At 40.0% G+C, this 14,337-nt stretch overlaps 1 pseudogene; it reads left to right on the top strand.

Moving 5' to 3' along the window:
* The first annotated feature begins 2,215 nt into the window (after nt 1-2,215).
* LOC122116809 lies at nt 2,216-3,204 on the top strand (annotated as a pseudogene).
* Nucleotides 3,205-14,337: the final 11,133 nt, after the last annotated feature.

Below are 14,337 nucleotides of genomic sequence, written 5' to 3' on the forward strand. Positions count from 1 at the left end.
ACTGGCTCCAAAACTTGACATCCAAAAGCAACTGTGATTTGGATCCGTAGGTTGAACATCTCTTCTTCTGAGACAGGGCAGGTATCAGAATTGGGAAATAAGAATCTCATACTGAGTAGGTAGAACAGAAATAAAAAGTCTTTGTAGATAGCAATACTGCCAAAGGCTATACAAATTCAATGCAATACCTATCAATATCCCAACCTAATTCTTCAATGAAATAGAAGAAGCAACCCCAAAATTCATATGGAACAAGAAAAGACGCCAAATAGCACAAACAATCCTTAACAGAAAGAATAGAGGAATATCAATACCAAATTTCAAATTACTACAAAGCCATAGTAATCAAAACAGCTGGGTACTGGCAAAAGAGCAGACCTGAGGACCAATGAATAGAACTGAAGACCCAGAAATCAACACACAAACGCATAGTCACCTAACCTTCAAAAAGGGAGCTAAAAAATAGAATGGAAGAAAGACGCCTCTTCAGTAAATGGTACTGGCAAAATTGATTAAATGCCTGTAGAAAACTAAGGCTAGATCTTTATATACCATGAAGTCTTTGATCCATTCTGGAGTTGATTCTGGTGTATGAAGTCAAAGCAGACACCCTGAAAACATTACAAGAATAGGCAAATTCTAGCTCTCCTTGGCACAGGTCACAATTTTCTTAATAAATACTCACAAACACAACAAATCAAAGAAAGGTTGGACAAATGGTATGCATGAAACTATAGAGCTCTACATGGCAAAGGACATAGCTAGCAAGATCAAAAGAAAGCCCATCAATTGGGAGAATATCTTCACTAGCCATACAATGGACAAGGGCCTCCTATCTAAAATATACTAAGAGCTCAAAAATTAAATCCTCCAACAATAAATCCTCAATCTCCTGATTAACAAGTAGGTAAAGACTTAGAGTTCTGTGAAGAAATAAGAATAGCCAATAGACACATGAAGAAATGTTGAACTTCTCTAACCATAAAAGAAATGCAAATCAAAAGAGCATTGAGATTCCACCTTCCCCTAGTTAGAATGGCTAGAATCAAGAAATCTAATAACAGATGCTGGAGGGGATGTGGCCAAAAGGGAACCCTACTACATTGTTGGTGGGATTATAAACTTGTTCAACTACTTTGGAAAGCAATTTAGAGGTTCCTCAAAAGACTCCACATTGAGCTCCCCTATGACCAGCAATCTAACTTTTGGGCATTTACCCGAATGATCAGAAACAAGGCCATACTAAAGCTACCCGCCCAACTATGTTTATTGCAGCATTATTCACCATAGCTAAGATATGGAATCAACCCATATGCCCCTTAGTAGATGAATGGGTCAAGAAAAAATGCTATATACATACAGTGGAATTCTATGCCTCCATCAGAAAAAATGACATAGCCCCATTTGTTAGGAAATGGAAAGACTTGGAAAAAATTAAGTGAAGTAAGCCAGTCTTAAAGAAAAATAGGTCCCAAGGTTTCCTTTATCTGCAATAACTAATATGTCTCGGACAAGTAGAGAAGGTCAAAAGCTATGTACATGTGAGCTTATAACCTGATGCTAAGCAAAATGAATCCCAAGATAGGGACACAAGTGGTTTTATCTTTTTTGATGTAGCTTTTAATGTACTTATAAAAGAAACAAAAAAATCACATAGTACATTATATATTCTTCCCCCATGGTATAATCCCTGTTTTCACTGTATTTGATTCTGGTACCCGAATCTTGTATATATATTCTAATTTGGGGAGGGGAAGGGAAATAACAAAATGCTGAAATAAGGATACGGGTTGACCCACTGTAACAATGAGATGTACAAGACACTATGTAGAAAATGAACGTTACAACTTTGGAGAGAGGGGAGGGAGGATTCGGGGAGGAGAGAAAGGAAAGTACAGGAAAATAAAGGAGGGGGTAACAATGCTTGATAGGACATGTACTCATTTACCTTACATAATTGTAACACCTCTGTACATTATCTTTACAATAAAAAATATAAAAGTCTTTGTAGAGATGGGGACCAAGCTTGTCCTTAGGAAGCCCCAAGAAAAATGAGGACTCTATAGAGGTGTGTGTTGGGAGAGATTGTCTACTGCAGTGATGAACAGAGCTTTTTACAATGTACCTGGAAGTATAAGGGTTTTCTACTGATCTTGGTGTTCAGGCGGTGGTGCGGGAGCAGCATGGAGCAGCCTCCAATTCCAGCATGTGGATCATGGACATGAAGGGGCTCACCAAGGAGCTGGACCAGTGGATAAAATAGCTGAATGAGTGCAAGCAGCTAACCGAGTCCCAGGTCAAGAGTCCCTGTGAGAAGGCTAAAGAAATCCTGACAAAAAATCCCATGTACAAGAGGTTCCATGTCCAGTCACTGTGGAGATGTGCACGAGCAATTTCACAATCTTATACAACTGTTCAGAATTGGTGGGAGATCACACAACTGTTTAGAATTGGTGGGAAATCACCAGATACAAATTGTTTATGGGAGATTATGTTGACAAAGGATATTATTCACTTGAAACAGTCATACTGCTTCTAGCTCTTAAGGTTCGTTACCATGAACGCATCACCATTCTTTGAGAGAATCACGAGAGCACACAAGTTTATGGTTTCTATGATGAGTGTTTAAGGAAATACGGAAATGCAAATGTTTGGAAAAACTTTACAGATCTTTTTGACTGTCTTCCTCTCACTGCATTGGTGGATGGGCAGATCTTCTACCTACATGGTGGTCTCTCAGCATCCATAGATACCCTGGATCACCTCTGAGCCTTGATCACCTACAGGAAGTTCCCCATGAAGGGTCTGACTTGCTGTGGTCAGATCCAGATGATGGTAGTGGTTGGGGTATATCTCCTCGAGGAGCTGGTTTAACCTTTAGCAAGATATTTCTGAGACATTCAGTCATGCCAGTGAATGGGCTGACATTGTTGTCTAGAGCTCATCAGTTGGTGATGGAGGGATGTAACTGGTGCCATGACGAGGATATAGTAATGATTTTCAGCACTCTATTGTTTATGGTAACCAGCTGCAATCATGGAGCTTAATGGCATTCTAAAATATTCTTTCTTGCAGTTTGATCCAGCACCTCATAGAGGTGAGCCACATGTACTACTTTCATGGTATCTGAAGCCTCAGACTGCACATCTATGTTTAGTGATATGTTCTCAGCTACAGAACAAGATCTCAGAGCTAAATCTATAGTCTGAACATCCTCATTTTCTCTAGCAAGGATTTTTTGGAGAAATTTCACATATGATTTTTCTTATACTTTAAGCTGATCTATTAGATTAGTAAATGCTCAACATTAACAGATATTTCATTTTTTCCACAATGTCTTGGATTTGGTAATATAGTCAGGAACTTGAACAGGCCTACACCAAACTTGTTCTTTTCTGATGAAAAGAATTCTATTTGCCTTCTTCTGTTGGCCACCTGAAACCATGTTGTTAAGTCGATCGTCAACATACTCACTGCTCCAGTTGGGTAAATCCTGATTAAAGACCTCCTCCTGTGGCCATGTTGGCTTTCACAATTAACTTTCTTGGTCAGTTGATGCTGAAGTCCTGGCCCACGGCATGATCTCCAGATCCCACCTCTCCCAGTGCCTCTGTCGACCATTTATCATGATTTTTTATCCAATTCCTGTTAATTACTGAGTTTTTTACCCCATAATTGTCCTGTGTTTGGAGTGAGTTTCATGGAAATCAGCTGCACCTATACCTCAATCTGTAGTAACACCAAATAAACTTTAAATTTCGATACGGTTTGCATCAATAAACTTAAAAAGTCTTGGTGCAGATCAATTGAAAAGTACAAGTTGAATTTTTTTTTAATCAAAGCTAGTTTTATTAAAAAAATAACATTTAAACTAGAGATTTGAGAATCTTGGTGTCATGGCTTCACAGTTTGAAGCCAGTCTGGTTAGGAATGTCTGTCAGACTGTTACCTCCATTAGACAAAAAAAGAAGGCTGGAAGTGGAGCTATGGCTCAAGTGGTATATGGCTAGCCTTGACAAAAACTCGGAGACAGTGGCCAAGCCTTGAGTTAAACCCAGGACTAGAACCAAAAAAAAAAGGTATTTAATAGGATGGATTTGTGCATTTAAAACTATGACATTAAATAATTTAAAGAAAAGCTAAATGAATGAAAATATAGTCTATGTAATGAACTTAACAAAAATTGCTGAAAATGTCCATGCAATAGGAAGCAATGCATAGATTCAATTCAATCATTTTAAATTTCCAGTGGCACTATTCATAGAAATAGTAAAAAAAAAAAAAAAAATAGAATACACAAATGGTACCACAAAAGACCTTCCATAACCAAAGCAATCTTGATAAAAATGAGCTGGATTATAACTCTAGCTACTTAAGAGGCTGAGATCTGAGGATCGCAGTTCAAAGCCATCCTAGATAGGTAGTCCCCTCATATGATTCCTGTTAGTGAAATGAGCTCCTTTCCCATAACTTAGTACACTACTTCCCCTCTCCACAGCTTAGCATGCTTCTTTCCTAGGCAACAGTAGGCCCATTTAGTAAATGCAGAAAATAATCAACCACCTTTGTCTTGGGATGGCACTTCTCTAGGGCAGCTACCACCATATAAGGCAACAAGAGCCCCTTACCGTGACCTTCAGGTCTGGGCAGTTGCAGGACCCCTTATCTATTATTTGGACAGCAGCCATAAATCCTAGTCCGCCATGATGAAGTCCCTGGCCCACACATCCACACCAGGGTCTCCTCCTAACCGTTCTAGCTCCTCCTAACCCTCCTAGGTTATATAGGTCACCTCAGACAGTAGCCGGTGCTTCTTCTCACTTCTCCCTTGTGGGAAGGGGTCTTGCGGTTCCTTTCCCAGCAGGCAATAAACCTTTCTTTGTACTCTATACCTGGATGTCTGCATCATTTTCTGTCAAAGTGTAATTTGTTCTAATAATTCCTTATAGAATCATTTTTGAAAAATGTGTTTCTGCCTAGCACTTTGGAATGTCACAAGTATAATATTGGGATGGCATAGTTAAAATCCAGTTTATGCCAAGTACCAGTGGCTCATGCCTGTAATACTAACTACCCAGGAGACTGAGAACTGAAGGTTTTGGTTCAAAGCCAGCCCAGGCAGAAAAGACAATGAGACTCTTATCTCTAATAAAATACTCCAAAGGCCAGAAGTGGCACTGTAGTGCAAGTGGTAGACTTCTAGCCTTGATCACAAAAAGGCTAAGGGACAGTGCCCACACCATGAGCTCATGCCGCAGGACTGGAAAAAAAATCCAGTTTACTATCCTCTCACAAATTCAAGGAAGACTTTCTATTTTTGGAAAGTTCTAACAATGCAAAGCACTTTATTTTATACTTCAGAAGCAACCCACAGTTTTCCATAGCTAGCTATGTTTAGGATTGCACAAAACAGCTCATTCTTGCTGGATCATTATGGTAGGTTCAACAATGGTCTCCCAAAAAATAGTAACATTCTAATTTGTACTACCTGTGGGTGTTGATGGTAAAGAAAGAAGATTTGATTAAGAATCTTGAGACTGGATTATTCAAATGGATCCCTCATGGCTATAATCATGACTGTACTTCATCTAAACACAGAGAAATATAAATTCCATTATTTCCTTCATTTGTGGTAGCCACAATGTGCCTATAACTTTCTAAAAACCAGAAGGTAAGCAGTGGGTGAGCAAGGGGTTACAAATGAATTAACTGAAGTGTGATAGACTCTATGATAGAGAGTGCAAATAGAATAATTCTTTAAAAAAAACTCATCAAAGTTCTTTAAAAAGTCAAAGTCCAACAAAATAAATACCAGGAATTGGATACTAATGAGAGGGGCAGGTGAGGCCAAGTGGAGGGAATGAAGAGAGAAGGGGTAGAATACAGGCAAGTATTAATTGTGTATACCACAGAATTGAGAAATATAAGAGAAGGAGTGTGTCAAAAGTGGTGATGATGTTGAAGTGACAACACAGATTAAGATGCATTGTACACAAACTGCTGGGCTAAATGGCAAATTTAATGCATAACCCAAAATTAAAATGAGGGAAAAGGGAGTGTTGAGAAAGATGGATGATTAAGAAGTTTTACAAAGGAGTTTCCATTTACCAAAGCATAGGTAGATTTCATCAGAGAGGGGGTGATGTGATGAAAGCAGAGTTGGGGTGATTATGCTTTGGTGATGGAAGGCGACACCACAGAGAAAGAAATACTGATGGTCATTAGAAGCTGGAAAAAAATAAGCTAGCAATGTTCCTTCAGCCTCCACCTATTTCAAGTTTTCTAGTTATTTTGAAGATGGAATCTCATAGATTTTTCTGCCCAGACTGGCTTCAAACTGCCATCTTCTAAATCCTGCCTAGGTAGGATTACAGATATGAGCTACTGATACCTGGTTTACTAGGGGGTTTTGTTGTTTTTTTCACATCACACTGCTACTTGGCCTATTATTTGGGGCCTCCTTCACCTTCTCTCATTTTCCACCATTTTTGTTTTATATCACTGTACAAGGCTATATGGCTCAATTTCAGAGCTCTTTAACTAAAAGTTCCTACTTTTCTAAGAAATTCGGTAAGCTTCATTATACTGCTTTCTGTTGAAGAGCTTTAAATAATCCTTGCCCAATACTATTTTTGTCATCCAGGACAATAATTATTATAGGCAAAAGAAAAATTCAGGACAGTATTCCAAAAATAGGACATTTCATTTTGAAATAAATTATTTCTTACTTTGTCTCAGGGTATATTATAAGGACAAAAAGAAATCTCTAGGGAGGGAGTCAAACAGAGAACTTAATAGTGTTTTGGAGCAGCAATACTATATTGATTCTATTTTACTTATTCTTTGAGTATGGTCAATTTCCTACTCTACAGCTTACCTAACCTAATTTCTTGTGTCCATTTTTTAGTACTCTGTAGCTTACCAAGTTCCTCAGTAACTGAGTATACTGGCTATTTCATTTTAGGACCCTTAAATACAGTTGCTGTTGTTTTATTCTGGGATTTGCCTTCTGGACTTTGCATTATATTCACAACTGCTTTGTTGAAAGATCAACTCCTTTGTTCAACTAAAAGATTAAAATAAAATTTAAAATAAAATCACAAGTTTCAGTGAGTTTATAAGTGGTTAAATACCTGTGTGGCTGAAAAGTGGCACATCTGGAGAGACCATGGAATATTCTAATTCCTGGGTGATGTCCTTTTATAATACATAAGCTAGGAGTAAACTTGTTCTGAGGACTGTGAACCATCCTAGAAAATGATCTAACAAAGAAGGGATGATGATTGAAATCTGAAGGGGGGCAATCTTGTAAGGTTCAGCCCTTAAGTGGATGGACCTGATGATTTACCAATATGTGCCAGAGAACTGAATTACATATTTTTGAGAAAAAAACCCACAGATCTCCAAAAGAGTTGAGTGTGAGAATAAAGTTATCTTTCCCCTATATTTGGGCACAAAAATGTAATTGGGAACAGCAATTCAGAAGCTAAGAGAAGGTAAAAATGTGAAGCCCAATGCCCAGTAAACAGTTAACTCCATCCTGAACTTCAGTGTTGATACCTAGCCCAATTTGCTTTCTTTTTAGTTGGCTTTTTTTCTAAGTTTATTAGCAGTTTCTATATTTACTGAAGTTTGTTGACCGTATATAAGGTAAAATTCCCCAAGTTTCTCTTCAGGGACCTGACATGGAAACTGTCAATAAGAGGAGACATTCTGTCCCAAATTAAGTGCTCCCCTTCCATGGAAGATTCCCCAAATCTGAAGACAGTTATTGGAATGGGGGTATGGTTTCAAGGTTACTCTTTGGAGGCCATGTGAATCAAACTGTCTACCATTCTGGTTTTTCACACTGCTGATTGTCAGTGTGAAATCTGTGACTGACCCACTGCCACTGAATCTGTCTGGGACTCCAGTTTCTCGGTTGGAAACCCAATAGATCAGTCGCTGTGGAGACTGGCCTGGCTTCTGCAGGAACCAATACAAATATGTTTTTCCAGTACTGTACAGGAGGCTCTCACTAGACCTGCAGGAGATGGAGGCCTGATCTCCAAGGGTGGCAGGCAGGGAGAGTGGAGTTTGGGTCAATATAGCAACCCCAGCGGATCTTAAACAGAGAAGTAGACAGGGTTAATTAGAAGTTTCTTTCCTAACTTATACTGGACTATAAAATTTTAAATAATGTTTTATGATCCAAAATCTTCATTAAACACTGCACACACACAACACACACTGATAGTTGTAAACCATGAGGACCTCTAGAATTTACCAGCACTTTCTGTTTATCTAGTCCTAAGCAGAACAAGGTTCTTTGGTCCTTCTGGAATCTTCCTCACTCTCACAGATACACATATCATCTACCTATCCAGGAGGGAAAATGTGCACCTCTCACGAGTGGATACAACACACATGGGAAGAATTGGGCACCAGAGCTCAGCCCCTCCCCATCTCCTTCCTCAGCTCTGGTGTGTTCTTACCTGGGATCCAGAGCATGAGCAGCCCCAGGAGTTGAGCAGGGCAACTCATTTTGAGAGTAAGCAGTCCTTGTCAGCCCAGGCAAGCTTAGAGCTGAGCTTTTATGGTGGACTTGCAGAGAAGCTCCTCCCCAGGGAGCAACATGCAAATATCCTGGTGAGTGCTGTTGTGAGAGACAAACTGTGAGGAGAAAAAGTGACACCAGAAGGGTGGGGCTTCTCCTGGTAGTAATAGTCATTAACTATGATCAGGAAACTTGGAAAAAATTATATTAATGAAGTAAGTCAGTCTCAAAGAGACAAAGGTACCATGGTTTCCTTTATCTGCAATAACTAGTATATGTCTAGGACAAGCAGAAGAGGTCAAAAGCTATGTACAAATGACCATATAATCTGATACTAAGCCAATGAACCCCAAGATAGGGGCACAAGAGATTTTCTCTTTCTTGTTGTTCTTTTTAATGTACTAATAATGTACTTTGTGATTTTTTTTTTCTTTGTATGTTCTTCCTCCATCTTACAACCCCTCTTTTCACTGTATTTGATTCCGGTGTCCTGCATCTTGTATATACCTATTTCTAATTTGAGGAGGGGAAGGGAAATGACAAAATGCTGAAATAAGGATACACGATGACCATTGTAACAATAAGATGTACATGATACTATATTGAAAATGAACTTTACAACTTTGCTGAGGGGAGGGGGTAGAGAGGAAGGAGTTGGAGAGAAAAGGGATGGTAAGGGAAAACAAAAGAGGAAATGGACTCATTACCTTGCTCATGTAATTGTAACCCCTATGTACAATATCTACACAATAAAAATATATATTATAAAAAGAAAGGCAAAGCGGGGGAGGAGGATTGGGTGTGAGGGCAGGGGGAGGATGGGAAGGGATGGTAAGGGGAAACAAAGGAGGAGGCTACAATGCTTGATAAGAAATGTAGTCATTATCTCGTCCATGTAATTGTAACCCCTCTGTACAGTATTTTCACAATTAAAATAAATAAGTAAAAAAATCAAAAGAAAGGCAAGAGAAATCTTATATGTGTTCCCTAGAGAGGGACATGCCTTCATGATTCCTGCTTCTCTTTGCCTGCTCCCTAATTCTTCAACCCTTTCCAGGCATGTTTTACCATATTCTTGAATAAAGATACCTTTTCATTAACTAGTGAGTCATTCTTATTTATTTTCTAGATATTTATTTAAAAGTTTAAGTTTGGTCATTTTATTTTATTTTTAAATTTTTTTATTGTGAAAATACTATACAGAGGGGTTACAGATACATGAGCAAGGTAATGAGTGCATTTCTTATCAAGCATTGTTGCCTCCTCCTTTGTTTTTCCCCTACCATCCCTTCCTGCCCCCTCAGCTACACCCCCAACCCCCTTCCCTCCACACCCCTCCCCACCCCACCTAAATTGTAAAGTTCACTTTTCGACATAGCGTCTTGTACATCTCATTGTTGCAATGGGTCAATCTGTATCCCTATTTGAATAATTTGTTTTTTCCCTTCTCCTCCCCAAATTATACCGACACCAAATACAGTGAAAACGAGTTAGGTTTGGTCATTTTAGTTTGTTCGATAGAAACCACATATAATGTAGAAAGTAGAGATATGAAATGAGCAATAGTTTTATACAAACCTGTAATTCAGAAAAACCATGGAATACTGTATCACTTCTCTCAGATGCATGTTTTTGCCCTCACAATCCATAACACTTCTAAAATATTATCGAGTGACAGTCTTGACATAAGCCACATAGTTTGGTTTTTCCTAGACTTGATCATCACATAATTTGAAGAAAAAATGTTTTCTTCTGTTTTAGCATCTTTCTTTTTTCTGTACTCTTTCTGAGGCCATTTTTCCCCATAGGTTCAGGACCCTTCCTGTTATTTCCTGTGGTTCTGAAAGATTTTCAGGTCCTCCAGAATATGTCAGCACATGCTACCTTATCTTCATTTGCATTTATAAAAACAGTGTTATTACTTAGTCTTCAATTTTGAAGTATAAGGTCATGAATGCAGAATTCTTGCTGGCTTCTGTTATTCATTAGTCACATACCTTATTCTATTGAAGTCTAATCTCAATTGTTAATAATATGAGTATTATCCATGGCAGTACAGAAATTTTTCTTGTGTAAAAAGACATAACTTTCTGAAAGATTATATTTCACTGTACACAGGTTTTTATCTGTGTTTTACATGACTGTGTTTTGGTAGAACTCTTTAATGCATAAATTATTGTTCTATATTTAAGAATTTTTATAACTCATTTTTCTCTTTTTGTTTTTAATTTTAAATGTAATCTTATGAGAGTAATCATCACATTGACTTATAAATCTGTCATTCTTTTTTATTATACAACATACATTGATGTATCTTCGAGTTCATTGGTTCTTCTGCAGTTAACAAGTGACAATATATCTACAGAGTGAATTTCTCTATGGGGTTCTAGAATTCCTAAATCTTTTTTTTTAATTTAATTTTATTTGTGAACATACTGTACAGAGGGGTTACAATTACATGGGCAGGATAATGCATACATTTCTTACCAAGCATTGCAGCCTCCTCCTTTGTTTATCCTTCACATCCCTTCCCAACCTCCCCCCCAATCCCAATCCTTCCCCTCCCCGCCCTCCCCGCACCTACTTTGTAAAGCTTGTTTTCAACATGACAACTTGTACTTCTCATTGTTGCAACAGGTCCACCTGTATCCTTAAACGACTTGTTTTTCCCCATCTCCTCCTGCACAAATATGATTTTCCACCTTAATTCAGCTCAGAATGTACCTTCAGGAGAAATTACTTCCCACAACAAAATACAGGACTATGAAGACAATACAAGCCCTCGGGAATGGTGGCTCCTACTCCACCTGACTTTAGAAATACAGTCCAGTTATTTCTCTGCCCTAGATTTTACCATGCTGGCTCAAAGCAGAACTGAATCTGCCTTCTGTAAGTAGAAATCAAGTGGCATTCAAGGTAAGTGTGCAAATTTAAGTCAGAGAGCTTTGCTGCTTCAAAACAGAGATTTAGACATTCCATCTCTCTGTCAGCTTAGTATTTCATGGGAGACCAGGGCCCTGTGAGTAACAAGTGTTGATGTGCCACTCACAGGATGTTAAACCACTTCAGCTGGGTAGTTATGGATAACAGGTGATGGTTAGAATTGGCTCCAACATGGCGGGGATGAATGACTCTGCAAAAAATACACACCTTGCTCCCATCAGGCTTCAGGTGCTAAGGCATGAGCTGTTTCTGACTATGGTCTGGCGAGTGTCCCTCTCCCTCCCACCCAATCAAAAGTGTTTTCCCCACTTGTGTCTGAGATAGGACATCCAATAAGGAAACTCCCTACTCATGCTCCGAGACTAGGAAACCAATCACGAGATGCCATGCAGCACAAGCCCACCCCTTGACCAATCAATCCAGGAACACGCCCTACGGGGCCGAGTCAAAGGGCTCTATATATACCTCAGGGATGTGGACTTCTCCTTTTGCTGAGGGGTCTTTTTCACTGCTCTCTTTTCGCTTTGAAGAAAAGCTGCTTTAGGGGGGAGATGGGAAGGGATGAAAAAAATCAAAAGAGCATGCTTTAAGGGTGAACTGGGAAGGGATGAAAAAAAATCAAGAAAACAACAAAAAAACCTGCTTTAAAAACTGTTTTTCTGATGCATTTATAAGGTGATTTTTGGTTTTTTTTTTGCTTTGTCCTTCCCGCAGGGTATGACCCCTGTTTTCACTGTATTTGATGTTGGTATAATTTGGGGAGAGGAAGGGAAAAAGAGAAATTGTTTAAATAGGGATACAGTGAGACGAGATGTACAAGACGCTAATTCGAAAAACAAACTTTACAACTTTTGAAGGGGGGGTGAAATGGGGAGGTGGGGGGGTGAAATGGGGAGGTGGGTAGGTGAAATGGTGAGGTGGGGGGTGAAGTGTGGGGTGGTAGTGTGGGGGTGGGGAGTGTAGTGGTGGAGATGGGAGCACAGAAATGGTAGGGGAAAACAAAGGAGGAGGCAACAATGCTCATGTCATTGTAAACCCTCTGTATGGTATCTTCACAAGAAAAAACTTTTTAAAAAAAGAATTCAAGAGCAGAAAAATTTTTAAAGAAAACAAACCCTAGACATAGACAATAGTGCCTTTCTGAAGATGTTGGGGGGAGGGAAGCTTTGGCTTTCAGGCCATGGGGAGGGCGTGCAGGGGGCCCGGCTGTGGGGTGGGGGGTGGGGTCCTCGGGCTGCCTGGGCAATGCTGGAGGGGCAGGCAGGCAGCGGCCAGAGGGAGGGTGGGGCAGCGTCCCAGGCACTGGGCTGGACGCTCCTCCTTGGCAACCCAGCACCAGGCTGGGAACCCCGCGAGGTTGGATGCCTGTTGGTGGTGGTGGGGTCCCGGCCATGCCCGCAGCCGCGGGTGGAAGGGCAGCCAGGAGCCTCTCCAGGGATGCCCTGCCCGGTGACCTGCATGGCGTCCACAAACGTTTGGTGTGGGAATGCATGGCGTCCACAAACATTTGGTGTGGGAACACAAGTTTCAGCTTTGCATTGTTCCAGAACAATTGCCTTGGCCTTGGACTAGTGTGAGGCAAGTGGCAGGGACCAAGCACCACCGAATGGGTCAGCTGCCGGTGGACTGGCCTGAGGCGAGGCCATTCTGTCTGGGAATGGACCTTGTAGGAGTTAGAATCTTTTTGTCTCAAAGTGATTGCTTGAAGTAAAGCAACCAAGAGTGGCCATCATCTTACAAAAAGCTATTTTAACTAAAGTATATCCTGTTACTAGAATTGTTCTAGGGACTTGAGGCAAGGATTAACTCATAGAGCACAAGCTGAGTAAGATTTTTCTAAAAATTTCTGGCCTGGTTGTCCTGGTTTAGTTGGTTGCTCTGAAAATAGCCTTTGAAAATAGCCAGCTGAGCTTTCAAAATAAACAACTGAGCAAGACTGTGAACACAACTTCTGATCAAGACAAGGAGTAACTCATTAAGGGTAAAACCTGGGCAGATTCCTACTCAGAGTGCTTGCTTAATTGGCTTCCTGTCAGTAACATGCCCTTTGACAGAACTAAACTTTGCCATGCAAAGTTCTTTCAAGTCGATGGTCTTTCTTTGGATATTGGGGAACACTATGGGAGTATTCCCAATAATTTGGGGACTTATCCAGGATCCTTGTTACTCAAGGGGATCCTGGGAACCCTTCAGGAGGAGACACATCCTGCCTTGTTGAGGTAGCTCAAGCTTGGGTTAAACACCATCCCTTGTGGTTAATGATGAACCCAAGATGGAAAGTTTATCAGCAATGTCAGGAAGGGGCCCAAGGAAGCACCCCAATAAAAAGTAACCTCATGCATTGACCATGAGAAGAAAAATTGGACTAGAGCACATTACCTTGTTGGTTGGGAATTTTCATGGGCTGAGTGTGTCTTAGGCACAAAGAGAATTTGAGTCTTGACCTGTGTTTTCATTCTCTGGCCCAAGAAAAAAATGTGGGAGCTGGAGGAAGACATCTTTGACAAATCCCCAGTAAGGGGAAAGTTGAATATGAAAGGGGTGCACAAGAAACTTACAATAGGGAGGATTTAGTGCACCAAAAACTGAAATCACAAGAGACCTGCTAAAATGGGGAAAATTGTAGACCTAAAGGAACCCAAGAAAAATGGAATGCTGAAAAAGATCTGAGAACATTCTAAATGATTTTCATTTTTGAGCTCTATAATGTGCACTTGTTCAAACAAAAACTTGTGTATATGTGCTTGCAAGTGTGTGTTAAATGCTATATCCAGAAGGGAGAACTCAAAAAGTCCTACTCACTAAAATCCTTCAGCTGACCCACTTTGACTCTGAGGTCTGGATGGATCCTCTAGCTG

Source organism: Dipodomys spectabilis, unplaced genomic scaffold (genome assembly GCF_019054845.1).
Source record: "Dipodomys spectabilis isolate Male_0828 unplaced genomic scaffold, ASM1905484v1 ptg000137l, whole genome shotgun sequence".
Classification (NCBI taxonomy): Eukaryota; Metazoa; Chordata; class Mammalia; order Rodentia; family Heteromyidae; genus Dipodomys; species Dipodomys spectabilis.